This window comes from Lactuca serriola, chromosome 1 (assembly GCF_051521515.1).
Source record: "Lactuca serriola cultivar US96UC23 chromosome 1, Lser_US96UC23_V15, whole genome shotgun sequence".
In the NCBI taxonomy this organism is placed as follows: Eukaryota; Viridiplantae; Streptophyta; class Magnoliopsida; order Asterales; family Asteraceae; genus Lactuca; species Lactuca serriola.
The window spans coordinates 59,158,630-59,184,950 of NC_136408.1; positions in this window are offsets into that span (position 1 = coordinate 59,158,630).

The window sequence follows — 26,321 nt, forward strand, 5'->3', positions numbered from 1 at the left end:
AGTTTTACATGGTTACATTAATACATCAAAGTAATACAGTAATAGAATAAATACAGCGCGGTACTAAGCTATCTTCATCAACAGCTCCAGGGATGTACCTGTTTAATGCTAACCTGAGAATACAAGTTATTTGAAAAGCGAGTATCAGCATTTTTTACAAATGCTGGTGAGTTCATAAGCATTTAGTGACGTTTTCATTCCAACAACTTTAATAAAAGTAGTAGTTTAAGAGATTTCATTGTATTAGATTCCTTTCCAGAAAATCCTATATTTTCTTTAATAAAAGCAGCCTTTTACCAAGACTGGTCAGTGTTATGTGGTAAAAAGTTATTTTCCCTAAATTGCTATCATTATCAAAATACTGAATTTGATTATCGAGGAAAGCAAATGACATCAGGGAATAACATATGCCTCAGCAGTGAGGACTGCTGACTAAGGCAAGGAATCATAGACTCCAGGAAAGTATCAAACGAACGACACGCCTGGTTCAGTCTAACAAGTGAAGACACAGACCCCAGAAGGTACCCAATGCAAGGTACAACTAGTAAGGTCCAATACAATGAATACGGACCACAGACAATATCAAATGAAATATACGTCTGGCGAGGTCTAAAACAGTGAATACAGTGAATTTTGTGAATACAGTGGATATAGACCCCAGACAGCATCAGATGAAGGATACGTCTTGTAGGGTCAAAACAGAGGAGACAGACCCCAGACAGTATCAAATGAAAGATACGTCTTGTAAGGTCAAAATAGTGTGACTCTGAAAATGAATTACCAGCATACAGTGTAAAATAGCTGGCGAAATACCGTTACCTTAAGGCCAAAGAATTATAAGGTAACCCGAGATACTCGTAACCATACTAACCGACACTAGAGTACCCGACGCCCTACAAGCGTCTATATAATGTGACATTTGTCACCCCTTGGCTTGGTGAGCCGTGGACTGTAGCTAGCAGTCAGGGTGTGGGGGTGTCAATCCCGTATAGATCTATACACACAATGTCCGCTCTCCCTACAGGAGACTCTGGTTACCAACTAGACGACGGAGAAGGCCGTGTCCCGAAGATGCATCCCAAATAGTGGGTAATGACTTCCAAACAGTGGGTAGTGGGTTTCTAATGTATGTGCTGACCTAGAGGTAGAGACTCTTAACTGAATTGACTGAAGAAAACTCGTATGTCTATGCTCGTGTACATAATATATAATACTAATGAATCGAACGACTTTCAGATGGACATCCGATCCCACCAGAGCACATCTCAACGAAGAAAAGGAAATAGGGCGGACAAGCCTTCCTAAGTCCTTCAATCATTATTTATATACATCTATACAAGCATAAACATACATCTAACTACACTTGAGTGTGTATTAAGTGGAATCATACAGTGAAGTATAAGTGTACAGTGAAATATCCGAGTCGTGAAGTATAAGCGTACAGTGGAATATCTGAGTCGTGAAGTATAAGCGTACAGTGGATCATCCGAGACGTGAAGTATAAGCGTACAGTGAATCATCCGAGACGTGAAGTATAAGCGTACAGGGTGGGATAATCGAATCGTGAAGTATAAGTGTACCAAGTATCAGTGTATTACGAAGTAGAGACGACAATAAGTGAAGTAAGAACGTCTATCAAGTATAAGAGGATATAAGTATAAGCGATATAGAGACAAAATCCAGTATAAGCGTATCGCGAAGTGAAAGCATTATCGAGTAGGAATTTAAAATGAATAAAAGTGAAGCAGCAGTAACTAACAAGCGAAAGCATTCATGAAAACTTTGGAAAATCTTATTATTAAGGAAAATCGCATTTGTATCCTTTGATAAAATAAGTGTGAAAGCCTTTAGAAATCTTTGGGAACCTTTTATAAATCAGTTTGAAAATGGATCTTTGATAAGCAATAAAAGTAAGAACTTGAACAACTTGAAACGACCCAAAAATACGACCCAAAAATTTCGTTTTTCAACATAACCAAAAACCATAATCTAAGTGTCATATCATAAAACCATACATGATGTATCTCAAAATAATAATAAACACTGTGCGGAAAACTGTATCATATCCATGTCATATAAAAATCAAGAAATAAATCAACTCCCAGGATAAAAGCTGAAGTTGTGGTGTGTGCGATGCCATCATCCCGAGCTCTTCCCTCTGCTAGCGGAAGTACCTGAAACCAAAACTGACACTGTAAGCACGAAGCTTAGTGAGCTCCCCCAAATTACCACATACCATACAATACATATAACGCACATACTGGGCCTTGCCCAATGCATCAGACCGAAGTCTGGAACTAGCTGCATCGGACCGAAGTCCGGAACTGACCGGGACCTTGTCCCCTGCATCGGACCAGAGTCCGGAACTAACTGCATCAGACCGAAGTCCGGAACTAACTGCATCGGGCCGAAATCTGGAACTGACTGCATCGGACCGAAGTCCGGAACTAACTGCATCGGACCGAAGTCCGGAACTGTCTGATCATGACATAGCATAACACATAACAACTATTATAATCACATATACTGCATACTGCATCGGACCGAAGTCCGGAACACATAACACAAAGATGCTTGAATCACAAAGACATCAAGCACTCTAGCTACTGCATCAGACTAAAGTCCGGAACTATTGATAATTAAACGGGCCGGCATTGTGGCCGTAGACCCGTTCCTACTGAAGGGAAACTCACCTCGTGAACTGGATGCTGAGTGAATAGCTCTGAGGGCTAACTGCTGCTGCTCCGGTATCTCCCCGGCTACAAGTCCATAAACACACTCAATCAAATACTAAACACTGCACTGGGTAAAATGACTCTTTTACCCTTGGTCAAAGTCAACTCTCGGTCAAAGTCAACTCTCGGTCAAAGTCAACTCTCGGTCAAAGTCAACCCACAGTTGACCTGACTCGGCGAGTTGGGCCGCCAACTCGCCGAGTCCCTATTCTCACTCCTCGACCCTACTCGCTGCTACTCGTCGAGTATGGCATCGACTCGACGAGTACTCATTCGATCCAAGAACTCAGACAATCTTCATCCGACTCGCCGAGTCATATGAACAACTCGACGAGTTGTTCTTGAGCTTAAGAAGATTGCCTTGGACTCGCCGAGTTGTATGAACAACTCGCCGAGTCCCTCCATTACTGAGTCTACCCTCAAACTCGCTGAGTCCACTCCACTACTCACTGGGCCCACTCGACAACGCTCAAAAGGAAGAAATCGGGGACTCGCGACTCGACTCGCCGAGTCATTCTTCCGACTCGCCGAGTCACCGCCATGCAACTATTCTACACTCGATTCTGCTTGAATCCAATACATACAAATGATAGATCTGAGTCCAATAAGCTGATTTACCACGTAAAGTTTCCGACTTTACATGTACAATCACATGAACAAGGGAATAAAGGCTAAAAGATGCTTAAAAGGGGTAGATCTAGGGTTAATATGCAAAATAACTCCATAAAGGCAATAGATCTGGGCTCTACAACTCCTAAATGAACAGATCTAAGGTTATCTCGGCATAAGAGAGCTTCCATAACAACATAAGGCTTTAAGAAGGCATTAATAAGATCTAGAAGAGGGTTTTAAGGCATAAAAGAGAAGGAAAACTGAAGAATACCTCAAAGATCTCTTGCTTTCTCTTGAATCTCTGCTCTACAATCCTTTTCTTTGCCCCTTTCTTCTTCTCCTTCTTCAAGCCTTCACAAAAGCACACCAAAATCACTTAGAATCACTCAAGAACGAATTAGGGTTTTCTCACAGCTTTAGAGGGTGAAGGAGGCGAGATTGGGGGTTATAAGGTAGCTTAACTAGTGGGCAACCCGGGGATTTAGGGTTTCTCCCAGACGGACAGACTCGCCGAGTCCAGAATATGGACTCGCCGAGTCGCCAGCTAACACGTGCTCGACATCCCGACCCTACTCGGCGAGTCAGGCTATGAACTCGCCGAGTCCCTCCAATAAAACTTCAAAATAAAAACCAAGGAATTATCATACCGGAGACGGGTCGTTACAATTCTCCCCCACTTATCTCAGACTTCGTCCTCGAAGTCTGCTACGGCTGAATCTGCAAATATCTCTGGGTAGTGCTCCCTCATCTCCTCCTCAGCCTCCCACGTCCATTTCGATCCCTTCCGGTGCTGCCACTGCACCTTCACTAACTGAATTACCTTGTTCCTCAAGGTCTTGGTCTTCCGGTCCAGAATCACGACTGGCCTCTCGATATAATTCAGGCTACTATCAACCTGAATATCCTCTAGGGGAACGACTGCTGACTCATCCACCAAACACTTCCTCAACTGAGACACATGGAAAGTGTTGTGGATTTGACTAAGCTCCTCAGGAAGATCTAACCGATAAGCAACCCGACCCACCCGGGCCAAAACCCTGAAAGGACCAATAAATCTGGGGCCCAACTTGCCCCTCTTCCGGAACCTGATGACACCCTTCCAAGGTGAGACCTTCAGAAGGACCATATCCCCCACCTGGAACTCCAAGTCCGAACGCCTCCTATCGGCGTAGCTCTTCTGCCGACTCTGAGCAGTCTGCAGTCTACTACGGGCCTGCTGGATCAACTCAGTCATCTTGAGCACCACCTCCGTGCTCCCGATGACCCGCTGACCGACCTCGCCCCAACAAATCGGGGTCCTACACTTCCTCCCATACAATATCTCAAAGGGAGGTCGGTCAATGCTCGCATGATAACTGTTGTTATACGAGAATTCCGCTAACGGAAGATACGTATCCCAACTGCCACCGAAATCTAGGACACATCCCCTAAGCATGTCCTCGAGAGTCTGAATCGTCCTCTCGCTCTGCCCGTCTGTCTGAGGGTGGAAGGCGGTGCTGAAATGGAGACGAGTACCCATCTCGTCGTGGAACCGCTTCCAGAATCTGGATGTGAAACGGACATCTCGGTCTGACACCACCGATACCGGCACTCCATGACGTGCTACAATCTCTCGCACATAGATATCAGCTAACTTCTCCGCCGATATACTCTCCTGGATCGGGATAAAATGATCACTCTTCGTCAACCGATCCACTACTACCCATATCGAATCCACTCCACGTGCGGTCCGGGGAAGCTTGGTGACAAAATCCATGGTGATGTCCTCCCATTTCCACACGGGAATGTCTAACGGCTGCATCCTGCCGTGAGGTCTCTGGTGCTCCGCCTTGACCTTCCGGCAGGTCAGGCATCTCTCGACGTACCAGGCGACGTCCCGCTTCATGCAGGGCCACCAATAATCAGGTCGAAGATCTCGATACATCTTCGTCGCCCCTGGGTGGATAGAAAACCGAGACTTATGAGCCTCATCCATCAACACTTGCCGTACTCCACCCCAGTACGGTACCCACACTCTCCCGTGAAGCGTCAGCAAACCGCGACTATCATAATCAAACGAGGCTACTCGGCCCACGATCCTCTCACACTTCTGTCTCTCCTCCTTGAGGCCCTCCACCTGAGCCTCCCTGATCCGCTCCAACAACGGAGTGATCACTGTCATCCTCAAGCATAGATCTCTGATAGGGGCCGCCGACACTTTGCGGCTCAGGGCATCGGCCACCACGTTGGCCTTTCCTGGATGGTAAAGGATCTCACAGTCGTAATCCTTTAGCACATCCAACCACCTCCTCTGCCTCATGTTCAGACTCGGCTGATCCATAAGGTACCTCAAACTCTTGTGATCCGTGTAAATAGTACAACGGACCCCATAAAGGTAATGCCTCCAAATCTTGAGGGAAAACACAACTGCCCCCAGCTCCAAATCATGGGTAGGATAATTAGCCTCGTGAGGCTTCAACTGTCTCGAGGCATAAGCTATCACATGGCCTCGCTGCATCAAAACTGCTCCCATACCTGTGATCGAGGCATCACAATAGACTACAAAGTCCTCTACTCCCTCTGGCAAGGTAAGGATCGGAGCCTCGCACAACCTCTGCCTGAGGGTCTCGAATGCTGACTGCTGTTCCGGACCCCAACGAAATACCACTGACTTCTTGGTCAGTCGGGTGAGCGGCACTGCTATTTTGGAGAAATCCTGAATAAATCTCCGATAATACCCTGCCAACCCTAGGAAGCTCCAAATCTCAGATGGAGACTTCGGGACCTCCCACTGCATCACGGCCTCTATCTTGGCCGGATCTACTAAAATACCCTTCTGGTTGACGAGGTGACCAAGGAACTGCACCTCGCGCAACCAGAACTCACATTTGGAGAACTTTGCGAAAAGTCTCTCCCTCCTCAAAGCCTCCAGCACCTCCCGCAGGTGCTCCTCGTGCTGCTCCTGCGTCTTGGAATATACCAAGATATCATCAATGAACACTATCACTGACCGATCCAGCATCAGCCTACACACGCGGTTCATGAGATCCATGAACACGGCTGGAGCATTGGTGAGCCCAAATGGCATCACCACAAACTCATAATGACCATACCTGGTCCTGAAAGCAGTCTTCTGTACATCCTCATCTCTAACCCGCATCTGATGATAACCGGAGCATAGATCGATCTTGGAGAACCAAGACGCTCCCTGAAGCTGATCAAACAAATCATCTATCCTCGAAAGTGGGTAACGGTTCTTCACCGTTACCTTATTCAACTCCCGATAATCTATACACATACGATGCGACCCATCCTTCTTCCTCACAAATAGGATCGACGCTCCCCAAGGCGAACTGCTCGGCCGAATGAAACCATTGTCTAACAGCTCCTGCAGCTGTGTAGACAACTCCTGCATCTCAGGGGGAGCTAGTCGATACGGTGCTTTGGCTATCGGAGCCGCACCAGGAATTAGGTCGATCCTGAACTCGACCTGTCTCTCAGGAGGTATCCCCGACAAATCCTCGAGAAACACGTTCGGGTAGTCTCGAACAATAGGAACATCATCAACTGTCGTCTTGCCCTTCTCCCAGGCATCCAAAACGTAAGCTACAAAACCGGCGCAACCCTGCTGAACATAGCGCCTCGCCCTTGCGGCGGAACAAAAGGTCGGTCCTCGCTGTGGCCTCTCGCCCTGAATCACTAACTCTCCCCCACTGGGAGTGCGAACCCTCACTAGCTGAAGCTCACAATCAATCACCGCCCCATTGGGGCTTAGCCAATCCATGCCCACAATAACCTTATTCCCTCGCAGGGGAATAGGTACCAGATCCACTGAAAACTGTCATCAAATATCTGAAGAGAACACCCTCTATGCACTCTGCCGACCCTCACGGTCCTATCATCTGCTATCTCAACCTCTAGTGGACAATCCAGCTCCCCAGGAGATCTACTAAATCTCTTGCTAAGCGCAAGCGATACAAATGATCGGGTAGCCCCCGAATCGAACAATACCAAAGCCGAAATGCCGTTCACAGAGAACGACCCTAAATAAAACATACAATCATAAGCAATATTCAATCAATAATAATAAATAAGAGATGAAGGGAAGATACATACCCGTCACCACATCAGGAGTCGCCCGCGCCACCTCTGCTGTCATCTGAAACGCCCTGCTCTTCGCCACCGGCGTCTCGGCTCGGCCCTGACGGCCATCTGTAATCCTCAAGGTAGCAGGGGCAGGTGCAGCCACCTTCCCTGCTGCAGCTAAACTCGGACACTGGGACTTTTTATGTCCCCTCTGATTGCACTGAAAGCAAATCAAATCTGATGTTGCGACGGCAGTAGCAGGGGCCGTGCAATCCCTACTCAAATGCCCAATCCGACCGCACTTGTAGCAGCCGGAACTCCCTGCCTTGCACGCTCCCTCGTGCAATCTCCCACACTTGCCACATCGACCGTGGCTCTGCTGACTCCTAGATCTGTGATCCGAAACCTTGGGCTTTTTGCCCAAACCGCCTGAACACGAAACCGCCTCCGATTTCCTCTTTTTCTCCATCTCGAGATCAATCTCCCTCTCCCGAGCCCTAGCAATCATATCTTCCAGCGTTTTACAGCTGGACCGGCTCACAAACTGGCGGATATCGCTCCGCAACATCTCATGATAACGGGCCTTCTTCATTTCCTCATTAGCTACGTACTGAGGAACGAGAAGAGCCCTCTCCCTGAACTTGGCGGTGATCTTTGCCACTGTCTCTGTAGTCTGGGTGAGGTCCTGAAACTCCCTAGCTAACTGCTACACCTCAATGACCGGTGCAAACTCCGCCCTGAACCTGGTAGAGAAATCAGCCCAGGTCATGGCGTCCAATGCTGCATCATCCCCAATGGCATGTCCGACCTCCTCCCACCAATCCCGTGCCCTGTCCTTCAGAAGACAGGACGCCAATCTGACCTTGTCCCCCTCGGGACATCTGCTAGTACGGAAAGCGTTGGCCACATCCGCCAACCATCTGGTGCTCGCTATGGGGTCTCGCGCCCCATGATAGTCCGGAGCTCCACATGCCCTAAACTCCCTGAAAGTAAGGGTGCGCGACCCCATCATGGCCGCCACCTCGGCACGGAAGGTGCCCAATCTCTCATCTATCAGCTCAAGAATCCCCTCCTTGATCGAACCAAAGATCACAGGAGTCTTCTCTATAATGATGCGCGTAATCTCCGAAGAAAGAAACTCTCGGGTCTGCTCATCGATGCGCTCACCCCCCGAGCCTGAACCTGATCCCTCCCCGGCACCTCCACTGCCGGCTGCTGGTCTCGAACGCAAAACCACCATTCTGAAACATATCACAACTACATCAGAAAACCGAAATATCTCAAGGGATCATTAATACTACAACTAGCTTCCTGGCCTTGTCTCAACCTTTCTTGATTCGAGTACGGATCCTCTGCTTTCAGTAGTACGGGCCCATACTACCTTCCACATCTATCCGTACTTTCTTCAAGAACTGCCTTGACTCCACCAAGTCACTTTTACTACTACTGATCTCTGCTACTCTCATCCTAGGCTTGCCCTAGGGAAACCTCAGACTCAACTCAACTAGTCCTCAGCTGCTGAAGGTCTCCTTATAATGCTAGTTAGCCACCACCTGAACACCATCACATGTGACGAGGATCAGATAATCCTTCAAGTAAAAGACCCGTCCCTATAACGGTTGGACTCAAACAAGAGCTGCGCAATAGGGCCAGTTCCAGCACTCTGGGATTATTCAACCCTGATCACATGTGGTGTGACGTGTTCACCTAATGGCTAACTCCCATCACTCAGAACTCCCACAGAGCACGAAGCAAGCAGCATTCGGATAAAGGAAACATACTCAGGCAAAACTATTCTCATAACGAGAAACTGTACTAGCATACAATGCTAAGCTCATACCATCAGGCATAACCTAAACAAGCTATCCTATTAATGTCTACTTAATACTAGCATGCAATACTCATAAAGCTGTAACACATAAAGCAGGCACAATAAGCATCCTCCTAGATCCTTAGTTCTATACTAGCATGCTGTTCTACTGAAACTGAAACTGAACAAATAACTTGTATGGGTAATTTGGGAGTACTTACTTGAGCTCGGCTGATCGCATGCACCACACCCTTATCTGGTTTAAAAATTTCTTTCTTTCTAAGTGCTTTCAAAATTCTTTTAGAAAACATTTTCCCTAAAAAAAAATCTTTTTATTTCCCCTTAGTTTGAGTTCAGATACACCCAGAAGTGTATCCGAATCCCTCAAACCAGGGCTCTGATACCAACTTGAAACGACCCAAAAATACGACCCAAAAATTTCGTTTTTCAACATAACCAAAAACCATAATCTAAGTGTCATATCATAAAACCATACATGATGTATCTCAAAATAATAATAAACACTGTGCGGAAAACTGTATCATATCCATGTCATATAAAAATCAAGAAATAAATCAACTCCCAGGATAAAAGCTGAAGCTGTGGTGTGTGCGATGCCATCATCCCGAGCTCTTCCCTCTGCTAGCGGAAGTACCTGAAACCAAAACTGACACTGTAAGCACGAAGCTTAGTGAGCTCCCCCAAATTACCACATACCATACAATACATATAACGCACATACTGGGCCTTGCCCACTGCATCAGACCGAAGTCTGGAACTAGCTGCATCGGACCGAAGTCCGGAACTGACCGGGACCTTGTCCCCTGCATCGGACCAGAGTCCGGAACTAACTGCATCGGACCGAAGTCCGGAACTAACTGCATCGGACCGAAATCCGGAACTGACTGCATCGGACCGAAGTCCGGAACTGTCTGATCATGACATAGCATAACACATAACAACTATTATAATCATATATACTGCATACTGCATCGGACCGAAGTCCGGAACACATAACACAAAGATGCTTGAATCACAAAGACATCAAGCACTCTAGCTACTACATCAGACTAAAGTCCGGAACTACTGATAATTAAACTGGCCGGCATTGTGGCCGTAGACCCGTTCCTACTGAAGGGAAACTCACCTCGTGAACTGGATGCTGAGTGAATAGCTCTGAGGGCTAACTGCTGCTGCTCCGGTATCTCCCCGGCTACAAGTCCATAAACACACTCAATCAAATACTAAACACTGCACTGGGTAAAATGACTCTTTTACCCTTGGTCAAAGTCAACTCTCGGTCAAAGTCAACTCTCGGTCAAAGTCAACCCACAGTTGACCTGACTCGCCGAGTTGGGCCGCCAACTCGCCGAGTCCCTATTCTCACTCCTCGACCCTACTCGCTGCTACTCGTCGAGTATGGCATCGACTCGACGAGTACTCATTCGATCCAAGAACTCAGACAATCTTCATCCGACTCGCCGAGTCATATGAACAACTCGACGAGTTGTTCTTAAGCTTAAGAAGATTGCCTTGGACTCGCCGAGTTGTATGAACAACTCGCCGAGTCCCTCCATTACTGAGTCTACCCTCAAACTCGCTGAGTCCACTCCACTACTCACTGGGCCCACTCGACAACGCTCAAAAGGAAGAAATCGGGGACTCGCGACTCGACTCGCCGAGTCGTTCTTCCGACTCGCCGAGTCACCGCCATGCAACTATTCTACACTCGATTCTGCTTGAATCCAATACATACAAATGATAGATCTGAGTCCAATAAGCTGATTTACCACGTAAAGTTTCCAACTTTACGTGTACAATCACATGAAGAAGGGAATAAAGGCTAAAAGATGCTTAAAAGGGGTAGATCTAGGGTTAATATGCAAAATAACTCCATAAAGGCAATAGATCTGGGCTCTACAACTCCTAAATGAACAGATCTAAGGTTATCTCGGCATAAGAGAGCTTCCATAACAACATAAGGCTTTAAGAAGGCATTAATAAGATCTAGAAGAGGGTTTTAAGGCATAAAAGAGAAGGAAAACTGAAGAATACCTCAAAGATCTCTTGCTTTCTCTTGAATCTCTGCTCTACAATCCTTTTCCTTGCCCCTTTCTTCTTCTCCTTCTTCAAGCCTTCACAAAAGCACACCAAAATCACTTAGAATCACTCAAGAACGAATTAGGGTTTTCTCACAACTTTAGAGGGTGAAGGAGGCGAGATTGGGGGTTATAAGGTAGCTTAAATAGTGGGCAACCCGGGGATTTAGGGTTTCTCCCAGACGGACATACTCGCCGAGTCCAGAATATGGACTCGCCGAGTCGCCAGCTAACAGGTGCTCGACATCCCGACCCTACTCGGCGAGGCAGGCTATGAACTCGTCGAGTCCCTCCAATAAAACTTCAAAATAAAAACCAAGGAATTATTGTTGGATTAGTGTCTAAGTCCATAACTATTTTGGTATGTACTTGACCCGATGGTGCATGGTCCTTTTGGGTTGCCTTCACCAAAGCAACTTGATTGGAGAAATAAATAAAGAGAGAGAGGTTATTATGATTTATTAATATGTTATAAGAATAATATATTAAAGGAGAAATCATATTTGTTTAATTAATATTGGTCAATAATTAATTAAGAATTAATTTTGTGATCAAGTGTAATTAATTAAACTAGAGGGGCTGAATTGTAATTATGTGATAGTTACAAAATAAGGTAAGGATTATCTTATATATATGGTGAACGAATTTGAGGTGTAAATCCCTTAGAATTCGAGTATGATAAGGATTCAAGGATTATCTTATTGGTTGCTTGGTGGATAAGCAACTAGATAAGGATAATGACTGAAACCCTATCTCTACACCTATATAAACACCCCTTGGGTCATGAATTCGTGTATCCCTTCCCAAGAGGATCTAAGGACGAATTCTAACCTCCCTCCTCTCTCTTTATACCTTCTCCACTTGCTTATGGTGTTTGTGAGCCATTAGAGGAGTGACACTTGTGACTCTCAGCTTTCCAAGGTCAATTCAAGGAGGAATTGGATTGTTATTGCTATATAACAATCAAGGTATGTTCTTAAACCTAATTACATGTGAATTTTGATTTCCATATGCTAGAATTAGGGTTCAAAGTCTTGGATTCAAAGTATGTACAATAGAGAAACCTAGATCCAAGCTTTAGGATTTGTATGAGCACATAGGATGTCTTATGACCAAAACCCATTAATTATCATACCGGAGACGGGTCGTTACAAAGTGAAAAACCCTTTTTGAAAGCCATTTATAGTGTCCTACTCGGTAAAACAGTGTATAGTGGTAAAATCTTGTGCATGCGAGTTATCAATCACATGTGATTGATATGATAACTGGCATGCTTAACTTGTATTCCCCCCTTATAAAACATGTAAAAACATTTAAAAGGTTCATTCAGTGGTATGAACTCACCTGGTGTAAGTAGGTCCGACAAAAGTGCCGTTTGGGTGTTCGGTGTCACGCAAGGACTCGATCACACACAATGACCTATTTAACATATGTTCACATACAATTAGCATATATAATACTAATTAAACACATATACGCGCTCACAGGAGCGGAAAACACTTTGGCTAAGTGTTTGGGTGTCCCGGGTAACGTTTAAGGGTGTCAATGGCTAAGGAATGGAGCTTCCTATCCAAGAGTATACTCCCAATGTTGAGTTTACGGCCCAGGGACATCTCACCATGAGTTTACGGCCATAAACTCATGGTGATGGGTTCTAGGGTGTTTAAAGCTTCTACTAGCATCATAGAATTATTCCAAGCACTTTTCCTAAAAGGCATGAATGGGTTTAAGGCTTCTAAGGGCACTTTATAGGAGTTTACGGCCTAAAGACACTCCTATGGGAGTTTACAGCCGTAAACTCTCAATCATTGTGTTAAGTGAAGTTTTAAGCCCCTATTACCTTTCTAGCAATTTCTAATGAAGTGTGATGCTATTTTGGGGGATTAAATCTAACATTTGGATGTGTTTTGGGGAGTTTACCGCCTAGACACTTGCTTGGGCCGTAAACTCCTTTTTACCCTACCATTTCATGAGTTTAAGTCCTTAAATCCTTCCTAGCATTTTATAGAAATAGCCTAAGGTCATTTGGGGGGCAAAAACCACATTTTGGGCATGTTTTGGGGAGTTTACGGCCTTGGTATAGACCTGGGCCGTAAACTCCTTTTTATCCTTCATTTTAATGTGTTTAAGTGATCTAAAGCCAAAGAACTAAGACCTTAATTTATATGTTAAGCCTTAGTGTGGTTTGGGAGTGTTTTGGAGGCATTTAGACAAGGTTTTGAGGGGTTTACGGCCTAAGCATGAGCTTGGGCCGTAAAATCACTTTTATGCCCCTATTCATTGTGTTTTGATGTTTAAACACTCCTAGGCTATATCCCCTATTAGTTTCCAAGCTTAAGGGCAAGTTTGAAGGCATGTTTGGCACCATTTTGGGGGTTTACGGCCCTAGAGTGTTCCTGGGCCGTAAACTCCTTATCCCATGCCTTCTTGGATGGTTTTGGGCTATAATTACAGCTAGAAATGTTTAGAACAAGCTAGGGTAAGCAGACTTACAATTTGGAAGCGTTTGGTTGCGGATTCGGGGGGAAAACGAGTCTAGAGAGAGAGAGTATAGAGAGAGAGTGTAAAAAGTCTCCAATGGGCTCCACTCACCCTTAAATAGGGTTCCTGGTCGGGGCTCAGTGGAATTCTACCCAATACTGCCGTTAAACGGGGCTTTTGGTCGCACCCGATTTAGTGGTCGTAATAATAAAACTTAACATTTTCCAAGTAAATGGAAATGTGTGTCCCGTGTTATTATTTCCTTTTATCACGACTTAACGGCATGTTTAAGGTAACCAAATGGAATGTTTATTAAATTGATGCCCTCTAATTAACGGAACTTTTATACAGTGGAATATTCCGTTAACGGTAACATGGAAATGTAACGGGGAAACTTGGGTTGTCACATTCTTGCATGCAAAACGAGGTAAAACAGGAGAGAGAGAGAGAGAGAGAGAGAGAGGGAGAGAGAGAGAGAAAGAGAGAAGAGAAAATGAGCAAGAAGGCCGACTGCCCTCGCAAGGTATTTATAGGGCTGAACCCTCGCATTACACTGGGCGTAATGCTTAGCTACGCGGGGCATAGTGCCAAAAAACGTCATCGCTTACGTATGCGAGGCACTCGAGTCCGAGGGGTTCATGCACCGAGGTACGTTGGGCGTATGCCAGTACGCTGGGCGTACTTCGGATAAGATCAATGACTCCTTCGGATATACATCCGAATTAAAGATTAAATATATATTTTAATTATTTAATAAACTTTAAAAATTCATATATTCCTCATACGAACTCCGTTTTCGACGTTCTTTATATCCACGTGTAGGTGAGACTATGCTCTACAACTTTCGTTTGGACTCCGTCGGCTAATTTTGACTTTATTTTTATTATTTATTTTTAGTAGGTCGGGACAGGAAAACTCCGTTATAAATTCATAACTTCTTCATCCAACGTCCGTTTTCGTCTGTCTCTTTATCATTGTACTGCTAATGACGAGATCTTCGATTCTAGTTTAGATTGCTTCGGCTAGAAATCACTAGATCTCGAATTCGAGTTTCGGGTTGCATACTGCTAAGCTGAAACTTAGAAAAATCATAACTTCCTCATACGAAGTCAGATTTGGGCGTTCTTTATATGTACTGAATCCTTGTAACATATACTACAACTTAGTTAAGATTATTCCCTCAAAATAATCTCCAATCAAAAAGTCATTTTTGACGCTTATTGTCCTTAAATTGACTAGCCCTAATCTACGGGCATTACAGGTAAGCATACCATCACATAACACATGCAAGAGTTACGAAGACATCTAACATCCTAACATAATAAACCATGGGTCAACATTGGTGCCTTCAACCCGTTAAACACAGTGAGGACACTCACCTCAATCTGCTAATAATCAAATAACTACTCAAACCGCCAAACCGGATAACCTTGTGCCAACTAACAATATATACAATCTTAATCAATAATTAACCCGATAACCTAAATTCTGTGGCCCATTCCATAAACCAACTCCCTAAAGGGTAAAAGACCATTTTACCATTTTCTTACATGTTCCATAACCAAGGCCCATCCCAAAATGCATATAAAGCCCAAAACCCAAAATGGCAATCCAAAGCCCAAATCAAAAGCCCAATATGGCCTAATAACCCGATTGGGTCAAAAAACCATCATGGACCTACTTCTAAGAAAACCCTAAGTCCATCCATGGCCCATAGTCCAAAGCCCAATGGCCCAACAAGGCTTGTGTCTCGAAAAAGCCCAAAACGCCAAACAGGGGAGTACGCCTTGCATACCAGAATGGTACGCCCAATGTACTCACCCTTGAAGCATAGAGTACAAGCCCTTGATGCACAACATCGAAATTACGCTGAGCGTAAACTTGTGTACGACCAATGTACTACTCTAGGGTCCAAAGATCCAAAATAAGCTCTTAATAGTTAAGACAACGACTTCCAAACTTGGATATGACCCTAATGAGATGTCTTAACTAGTAAAGTTGGCAACTATACTCCTTTGTTAGGCTTAATGGGACCAAAACCTTAATAACATCCATAATAATCACAAAACTTATGCATGCACCACAATAACTCATCAATATGACATTTTTATGAACAAAGGACCTCCCAAAGGCCAAGATCCAACATTCTAAGCTCTTGGAGTAGCTCATACTCACAAGGATGACTCTATGGACCAAAATGAACCCAAAACACTCCTTAAACTAGATTTAACACCTAGAGTCATCAAGATAGAAACTTTGTACCTCCAAAATGTAGATCAAGATGCAAAAGGACTAGATCCAAAAGCTTCAAGCAATCCCACACTTCTCCAAGAAGTTCCTTCTTCTTCTATGATCAATAAAAAGCATGAAATACCACCAAAGGCTCAAAAGCAGCTCAAATGGGGGATAGGGTTTCGATTCTAGGGTTTATAGGGATGGAGGCTGAAGATAATAGGGTTTGGTGGTGAGTTAAGGAGCTTAAATAGGGTCCAAGACCCTAAATTAGGGTTTGGGTCTGACTGGAGTACACCCAGCGTACTTCTGGTATGCCCACCGTACTCCATAAGGCATGAACGATCATATGCCTTAGTACACCCAACTTACACCATCGTACGCCCTGTGTACTGGCCTCGGCACTAGTATGCCATGCGTACACATATGTACACCATGCGTACACATATGTACGCCCTGCGTACCCACTTAAACCATAAAACCATGAATATTACGAAGGCCATAACTTCTTCGTTATAAGTCCTTTTCTAACGATCCTTATGTCTACGAAGAGGTAATGAGAAGCTCTATACTTCTATCAACTCATACTTTCCTTAAAACTTCCAGATAAAAAATCCAATTTCCATAAAAGCCCAAACTGACATTTTATCAAAATACTCATTGGCTCCAAAACACAAACCAAACTCTTGGATCATGCAAATCACATTACGCACACCAAAATGGGTTAAAATCTTTTATCCTCAAAGGCCTTAAGCCTGATGATACTCGGTCTTCGGGTCACTATCCCGGATATGAAATGATTTAGAACAGGGCGTTACAAAAGAGGAAGAGTGGATTCGAGATCTACTTATGGATATCCGTTTGTGGGATATTCTAATGCCTTTAATACCCATGTACTATGACAGTGAGGCCAAACTGTCTAATGTATATAATGCAGTATATAATGGGTAGTCAAGACACGTAGGTCTGAGATACAATTTTATGATACAACTAACTGAGAGTGGTACCATGAAAGTTGTCAATGTCAAGACAATTAGTAACTTCGCAGATCTGTTTACCAAACCTCTGTCGAGAGATTTGGTTACATCTACCACGAGAGTCATAACACTAAAACCACAATAGAATCACTTAGTGATGGCAACCCAATTTGGCGTTAGTGCTCCTAATTATCAAGTTTAAAGGGTAACATCAAAGTCACTAATGATAGAAGGTATTGTCATTAACGATAGATCCATGTGAGGTAGGATAGTACGTCATTGCCGAGAACGAGGTCGAGTTATGACTCTTAACAAAGTTTTGGAGAGATCTAAGCAACATAGATGTTGTAAAATTTGCCTATATGATCTAGAGGTGGTGTCGCCTCAAGTGAAGATTAGTGGTTTATCTTCTAAAGGGTCATGAAAAGGATTTATAGTGCATGAACATAGTAGCTCTCAAGGAGAACACAAAGACGACATGTGATGTGTAGAGGTAAACCAGAGAGGTTACAAGGTTCATTGTTTAAACCTATAAGAATACCATTGAATTGGAAACTTTCCATATGTCTGAGTGAAAGGAAACTTTCCAACTTGGTGGGGGATTGTTGGAAATTATATAGGAAATAATGCAAGTTGGCAAGTTTCCTCTATCTCACATTGGTGGGGGAAGAAAGTTTTTGTGAACTTATAAACCATTTCCCTTGATAGGCCTTCAAATGATTTAGTGGATCAAAGGAATGGGCCAAGCCCATGCGCGTGCCTAGCCTAGCCTAGCACTAGCCGAAGCTGCGAGTGCGCGAAATGGCGCAATTTAGGCGCACTTGGCATGTCGCATCGGTCGCTGGGAGCTGAGGAGCTCTTATTTTTGGTGAGTTCAGGTCTATTCGGTTTGACCGATCTGGTCAAACGGTTGACTAGTGGGAGTTGAAGAGCTTTTATTTTCGGCGAGTTTGGGTCAGACCAACGTTGACTTCATGGATAAGGTAACATAATATTCTGGAAGGCCCATAAAACGACTTGCTTGGAGAGCAAGGCGTTGCCCTATGGTTCCTACGGTCCGACCTCTGAGGGCCCTTTATTGCGTCCTAAGGTTTCGATACCTATACATACAACCCTCTCGAAGGCATATTCAGTACATACAAAATTTCGTAGCTCTCTTCCTCTCTTGGTGATTTCTTCCAGCTTCTGAGTATTCACTTTGGAAACTCGGTAAATCTGCATTAAATCATAGGGTTTTTTTTGTTGCTTACAACCAATAGAGGTGATGTAAAACCTTTACAGACATGAGTCCGATCCGTGCAATTCCCTAAGATCAAGATCGTTTGTCAACAGGTCGGTTTTACCTTTACGTCTCACGATTACTTTCATCCAATGACATGAAGCTCTTCTTCTGCTTTTCTTATAATCAGATCTAATTGAGAATTATTGATTTGGTTTCTGGACGACACTTGATAATCGTAACAATAATAATCGGATTTATTATTCACAACTAATCGGCATATAATTATCAATATTATTTGTCGGTGTCCTCCCGTATTTATTGGTTCTGATTCACAACATTTATAAATACAATTTATATATTTTACGTCATTTTCCATAATCCTAAAATATGTGATAGTTCTATCACATGTCATAGATCAATTTCTGTCGCATATATTAAATAAAAATAGACTTCAGATTGTGTCATGTCACATGTTTAATAACATACTTTTAAATTATTCAAAAATTGAACTTTGTGTAAGCACCACAATTTAAGTAAGCTAAGTAGTTAATCCCCTTAAATCCGCAATCCCTTTTCTTAATCAACCAAACAAATTTACATGAGTGTTTAGTTTATGCTGTGGGGTTTCGCCAATTGCCATATTCATTGAATTTAATTACGTTAACAACTTGCCTCAAAAAGCTAAAAGAACAACCGCTTTTTTTCCTTCATTGCAACGCTATAAGGTTATTTAAGTAGGTATTAATAATAGGGGAATTGCAATAAAAGTTAATTTTATTTATTAAAATGGTTTATTTTTATGTTACGGGTGTTTTTGGCAAAAATAGTTGTTAGCTGGAAGCGGTTAGCAAATAGTAGATAGCATGTAGTGGATAGCTGGTAGCGGTAAACTGTAGCTTTTATTTGTTATATTAGTATTTGGCAAAAGTAGCTGTAAGCTTTTGAAATATATACAAATACATAAAAGAACAATCGATTAAAAACAAATAAATATATAAATATATTTTTAAGGGTAATTTTGAAAATTGATTTCAAAAGCTCAGTAACGTTTTGTTAAATGCTATATGAAATAGCTTTTAAATTTGGAGTCTTTTGTTTATACTAAAAACTAAACGTTTGTACTGTCAAACAAAATTTTTTGTTTAAACTAGAACGATTTATTAAAACCTAAAAGTTAGAAACTCCCAAACGCTTTCAAAAGCTCTGTGTCAAACACGCTCTAACTTGGTTCTTATATTTATTAATGTGCACATATTTGTTAAAATTATCTAGTTTACATTTTTATCCGTGATATAATATGTAAAGATATTTGTAAAAGCTATTGTATTTTATGTTTTACATATGATAACAAATTTTACATGTTATTTCAATATTAAATTCGTAAAAAAACATTTAAGTTTATTTTTTTTCTTTCACGTTTTTACTATAGATTTTTATTTAATTATTTATATTAATAAAGAAAAATGTATTTATATATGAAAAAAATATTTAGTAAATATTGTATTTACATTTATTTTAAAATTAGTATATTTTATATATATATATATATATATATATATATATATATATATATATATATATATATATATATATATATATATATATATATAAGGTTCTAAAAAGCTCACCATGGCTCCGCCATGGCGCGCCACGACTCCAAAGTTTGGACTTGTCGCCAAGCTTTGCCAAAACGCCGCCTTAACTCATATATGTGTATAAAAATGAATTATAGTTGAAAATACATATAAAACTATTAATTATATAGAATATTGTCGCTTTAAGTCACGCCTTACAAACGTCGTGACTCGCCAAGGCTCGGAAAAACTTGAGGCTTGACATTGCCGCCAAGTCACGCCTTACGTTATTTAGAACCTTGTATATATATATATATATATATATATATATATATATATATATATATATATATATAGGTTCAGGTTCATTTAAGACCATTCTAATTTTGTGAGACCGTGAGACCAAATGTAAAAATAATTTTAAAATGCAAAATAAATGAAAAAATCCAAATATTCTTTTTTTAATATTATTTTCGGAACTTGAATTAACTAAAAAAAATAAAAAAAATAAAAATAATCCCTTTTTTTTTTAAAAATACGTGAAATATTTTAAATAGAATATCACACTGACATATTCTAAAAAATAAATTTAAAATGTAAAATAAATGGAAAAATATAAAAATTCTTTTTTTAAATATAATTTTCGGAACTTGATTTAACTAAAAAAAATTAAAAACAAATTCTATTTTTTTTGAAAAATACGTGAAATATTCTAAAATAGAATATTACACTGTACATATTCTAAAAATAATTTTAAAATGCAAAATAAATGGAAAAATCAAAAAATTCTTTTTTAAAATATTATTTTCGGAACTTGAATTAACTAAAAATAAATAAAAAAAATAAAAAAATACATCTCACAAAATTAGGCCGTCTCACATGAACCTAACCCTATATATATATATATATATATATATATATATATATATATATATATATATATATATATATATATATATATATATATATATATATATATATATATATATATATATAGATTCTATGGAAAACAAAAAGCTCTAAAAATCATAAAAATGCATAAAAAATACTTAGAGATTACATTTTTTTTTGACTTTATAAATGAAAAAATCACAGCCTTTTCTTCAAATTCGCTGAATTTTTTTTTTAAAAAAAAATCGATTTTTTCAACGATTTTTATAAAAAACATGCGATTTTTTCGTATATAAACTCAAAAAAAAGTTTTATTATCTCAAAGTATTTTTTTATCCATTTTTATGAGTTTTAGAGTTTTTTTAGGTTTTTTTATTTTTCATATAACCCTTCTTTCTCTCTCTCTCTCTCTCTCTCTCTCTATATATATATATATATATATATATATATATATATATATATATATATATATATATATATATATATATATATATATATATATATATAGGGTTGGGTTTAATAAAGAATCATTTTAAACCGTAGAACCAAAGAATGAATCTTTTCTCAACTTTTAGAGCAAATTTTTTATCAAAAAAAAATTAAGAATATAAATATTCATAACTTTTATCCTCAATCCATTAATATCAAATTTGATAAACAAAAATGATCTGTTCAAATTCACACTGTGAATTTGTTCAGATTCACATTGTGAATCTGTATAGATTCACCATGTGAAATCTACGGAGATTCACATTGTAAATGTGTATAGGTTCACAATGTGAATCTGTGCAGATTCATACAATGAGTTTATACAAATTTAATGATTTATAGTACAGGTTCACAATGTGAATCTGAACAGATAAAAAAATGATATATATATATATATATATATATATATATCAAATTTGATATCAATAGAAAGAAGATAAAAAGTTATGAATTTTTATATTTTTAGAATTTTTTTCGATAATAATAATATCTAAAACTTGTAAAAATAATGGTTCTTTGGTTCTATGGTTTAAAATTATTCATGTTGTGTGTGTGTGTGTCAGTGTTGCAAAAATCGGCTTTGGTGACCGATTAATCATTTGACAACATTGAACCGATTACGATTACATTGTCTGACGATAATTGGTAAAAATCAGTTAAACTCGGGCTTGACGGTACTCGGCGGTAATAGGCGGGAAATATTTAAAAAAATTCAAAATTTTTACTTTTCAAATATTACAACAAAATTATTAATTTTCAAAATTTAAAGCTTTCAGATTTTAAGATATTATCATAAAATTCTAAATTTTCAGAATTTCTAAGTTTTAAAATTTTAAATTTCCAAATAGTTATTTTTTTAGGAATAATAATTTTTTTAAATAATTTAGGGCATTCGATTAATCCCGCCAAGTTCGATTAATCGTTTAACGTCAGTCGACCGCCGAGCTACCGCCGAATAATTTTGGATATATATAGTAGTTAGCGTTTGTTTAGTAAAAATAGCTTATAAATAAAAACATAATGTATTGATTTTTCTTTTTGAAGGAGTATTCTTAGCATTTAAATGTACAAAATTATATATTTAAATACAAAATCATAAAAGATTTTTGAAATAGCTTTTGCGTTAAAACTTATTTTTGTGAAAAATAAAGCTAAAAAATCATAATGCTAACAAAACTTTTTTTTTTTAAAGTTTTTTTAGAATAGTAAAAACTAAAAGTATCCAATACCACATGTGCGGAGAATTTTGTATTATAAAAGGGAGATGGATTGATTAATCATCTAGTTTTTATCATGATAACCATATATGCCCTCAAATAGGCGGATGATAAAAGAAATTTATGGAGTAGTTTATTGATTTTTTATTAGTTTTCCTCATACTATATTTGTTCTTTTTAGTGATTTTAATGAAGTGAGAGATGATTTTGATTGACCCCTCATTTTTTTTCATTTGTCTATGAATTCTTTTAATCGTTATATTATTTGATGTCAAGTTGGCTGAAAATCAAAATGGGTCGGCGTGTTTTTACTTAGGTGTAGAAAGCGGTCATTATGTTAGTTTGTTTTTTTGAAGCAAAAATTAATGAAGTCTGCGGACCACCTCTATATTCCCATGCAACATAAGTAGTGGACCAAAAAATTGAAGACTATAAGAAATAGTGTTTGTTTTTTAACATCTTCATGCTGCTGTAGATATTAAAAAATTAAAATAAACTGATTTTATATATTAAAATAGTTTTTTAATACCGAAAATTCAAAAATGTATGACAATTCAGCAAGAATTTATAATATTTCATCAAAAAATAATGATATTTTAACAAAAAAATAATGATATTTCAGGTAAAAATAATGATATTTCAGCAAGAAATTATGATTATTCAATATAAAAAAACGAAAAAAATAATTCAGCAAGAATAAACGAAAAAAAATGGTGAAACAAAAAATTCAACAACATATAATCAAGATTTATCAAAAGTTCAACTAGAAAAAAAGAAGAAGAGGTTGGAAGAGATAATACAAGTGCTGCCTCAAACAGAATAAATGCAAAAGTTTTTTACTCTGAAGATTTCTAAAAAAACAAACAACTGCGAGATAAAAAGTATTGTGCGTGTGCTGCGTCATGCAACAATAAGAGATCTAAAGAAGCTTTTAAAAAAAACAAACAACACCTAAGATGAGTAACTAGATCGCTTCTTAGTGCCCGAATCGTTGTTGATTGAGGTACCAGATCTTGTGATTTTGGATTTATAAAAAGTAATTGGATCATAATCATATTCTCCTATAAAAAGAGAAGGTTGATTTCGGCTCAATTCTTTTCAAAATTTAATTTCTTCGATGAGCATTAAAGGATTTGATAAAGTGTTTGATTTGGCTTGCGTGGGGGTCATTATTAAACCATTGTCGCGTACGATTTAAACAAATAATATTTTCACCGCTGGCTGCACTAATGGTTAGCATAGGGTAACAATGTCGAATCCTCAGGGACACAACCAATGATAAATGTCTTTTTGCATAAGACGCATTCTAGTAAAAAACATAAAATAATAAAAAGGGGGGTTTTAATTAAAACCTAAAACTAAAATTTTTAGTGAAATTAACTAAACGAAATCAGTAATAAAAATGAATTCAACTCTGCTACGACTTTCCTATTCATGCAATCAACCCATATCTGATTATTTAGAATGCGTTCTATCTAAGCTGGTACTGAGAAAAACTAACAAGGTCTAGTATAATCTATTTTACCTAGTTAAATTAACCAAAACAAGCTCTTTAGTTAACCCTAACATTTTATTGTCTATTTAAACAAGCTTTTAATTAAGATTAAAAAAGTTGCATTAAGATCTGTGTAAAATTCTCAGCAATACCCAATACTTCTCACAAGTTCGGAAGCATAAAGGTATGAAATTTCAGTTTATATCAGAGTTAAATCCCTAACACGGAACCAGTCTGATACTTGTTACTTATTACCAGTTGACAAGTACAATTATAGATTCTATTAACTGATTAACTAGAATGATAAAACCATAGCTAAAGAATTATAAATCAAACATTCATTAAGCTCAAAACTGAAACAACTAGATAGAAGCACACAATGAAAACCAAATCTGATAATTAATCACATGAAAAGTACTAGTCTTTTGTAGAAGTGAAATCTATGGTTTTAGCCATACATGACTAAAAACGAATTAAAACTAATAAAAAGATAAACTAACTAACTAATCTTCCTAACTAAATGTAAAAGACAACCTTCAACTTTCAGATCTTTAGAAATCGTTGAAATCGGAGAGAAATTGCCTCATAAATCGTCATTTTTGTCGTTTGGAGCTTCAGGAATCGTCCTCCGTTCAATATGATCAGAGAGGCATTCTATATATATACAAGCCAAAGTCTTCGGGAGCAAGAAATAATAAAATTTGTTCGAATTTTTGGAGAGAACGATCAAATTTTTGGTCATTTGATCAAAATTTTCATTTTTCTGATTTTCGGACTTTCTGAACTACGTAGTGTTTATTCGATCAAATTTTTTTATTCGATCGAATTTCAAGGAAAAATTCGATCCAATTTTTGTAGTTTCTCCTTTTTACACAAACACGAAATTTGTCCAAATTTTTTTCTAGTTTTCGGAATATTTTTAATCTCATCAATCGGAGTTACGAGTCATGAGATATGGTCAAAATACTGACAAGGGGTCAAAGCTGCCAAGAACATCTTTCCCACTTTAGAATGTAGCAATCTATCTTCGTATGATCAATTCGATCGAACTTCTCTTGGCTAAAACATCTTCCAAGCATTCCCATCCTTAATAAGTTATAAGCTCCATTTAGACTTCAACGCTTGATTAAACGCATCCAAAGCGGCTTCCAAAGTACTACTCCAATCAAATTATTTGAAAATGACATAAAAACGCTAGCAGTACGAGAATTCTAATGAATGAAATAAGCTGAACATTATTTAAACTAATGAGATGCAAATGTGTAGATTATGATGCTAAAATTCTAATAAAAACTACCCTAAAAGATGCATTAAATAACATCTATCAAATCTCACGAATTTTGAACCTTACTTGCCCTCAAGTAATAAAAAAAATTAAACATTATAACAAATGAAAAGATGTAGACGACCTAAAAAGAACTTAGAATAAAATGAAGGAAATTAAAAACTTGAACTAAAAATACCTCACTCTTTTTTTTCTACATGATCAGAGTTAACACTGAGGAAAGCTCCAATGGAATCACCACATAGACAATCATCAAAATACCTTCCATCTTTCACAGATTCCCAAAGTCAAGAGGAAGCTTGACAGTGTGAACCAATAAACCAATTGCAACTTCTATTTAAACTTTATACCTTAACTAGGTGGGAAACCCCGCTATGCGGGGTGTGGATTTGTTCATAGTTTTGGTCATCTTTCAGTAGGTCAACAATGTAACTTACCAATAGATAACATTTCATTAATAACTTATTCATTAACAAAAATCACAAATCCAAACCTTTGAAATCGGTTGGGGAAACTAAACTTCATCTACACAAACAAAACAATAAATATCATATGTTTACAGAAGAAATTAGTGTGTGAGGTTGGAAAACCCCCAATAAATATCTTCTTTGCTTTGAAAAGATTTTAAGGAGAAGAGCCTTTAGGAATGGTTCTTTTAATCTCAATCCATGAAACTGGAAAAAGAATGTGACTGTGAACTGAATAGATCAGTACATACAGAAAAATGCTCTTTGCATATAGTGGTACAACAATATTTCATTATCACGAAATGAGTTATGTCCCAAAGGGATTAGTTTATCGGGAATGTACTATATCAGTAGGAACACACAACACCATGAAGACGTGTATTTGTCATCTGGATTAAGAGTCACTAATAATTACATCAGAAGAACAAAATCATGTCCGAGTTCCACTCAGACATAACATCAAACATGTGGTGTGCGATTGTTATCAACTTAAAATCGGTTCCTCATTCATTGACACAATTTACTAAAAAGATGATAATATAAAAAGCTTACTTGAGAACATAGCAATTTAATATCGTCTCGAGTGCCATCAGTGTCATATGTTTCTTCCAAGTGTTTTTGCACACTGTTATGAGCATATATGGAAGAAAGAACAACAAAACGATGAGAT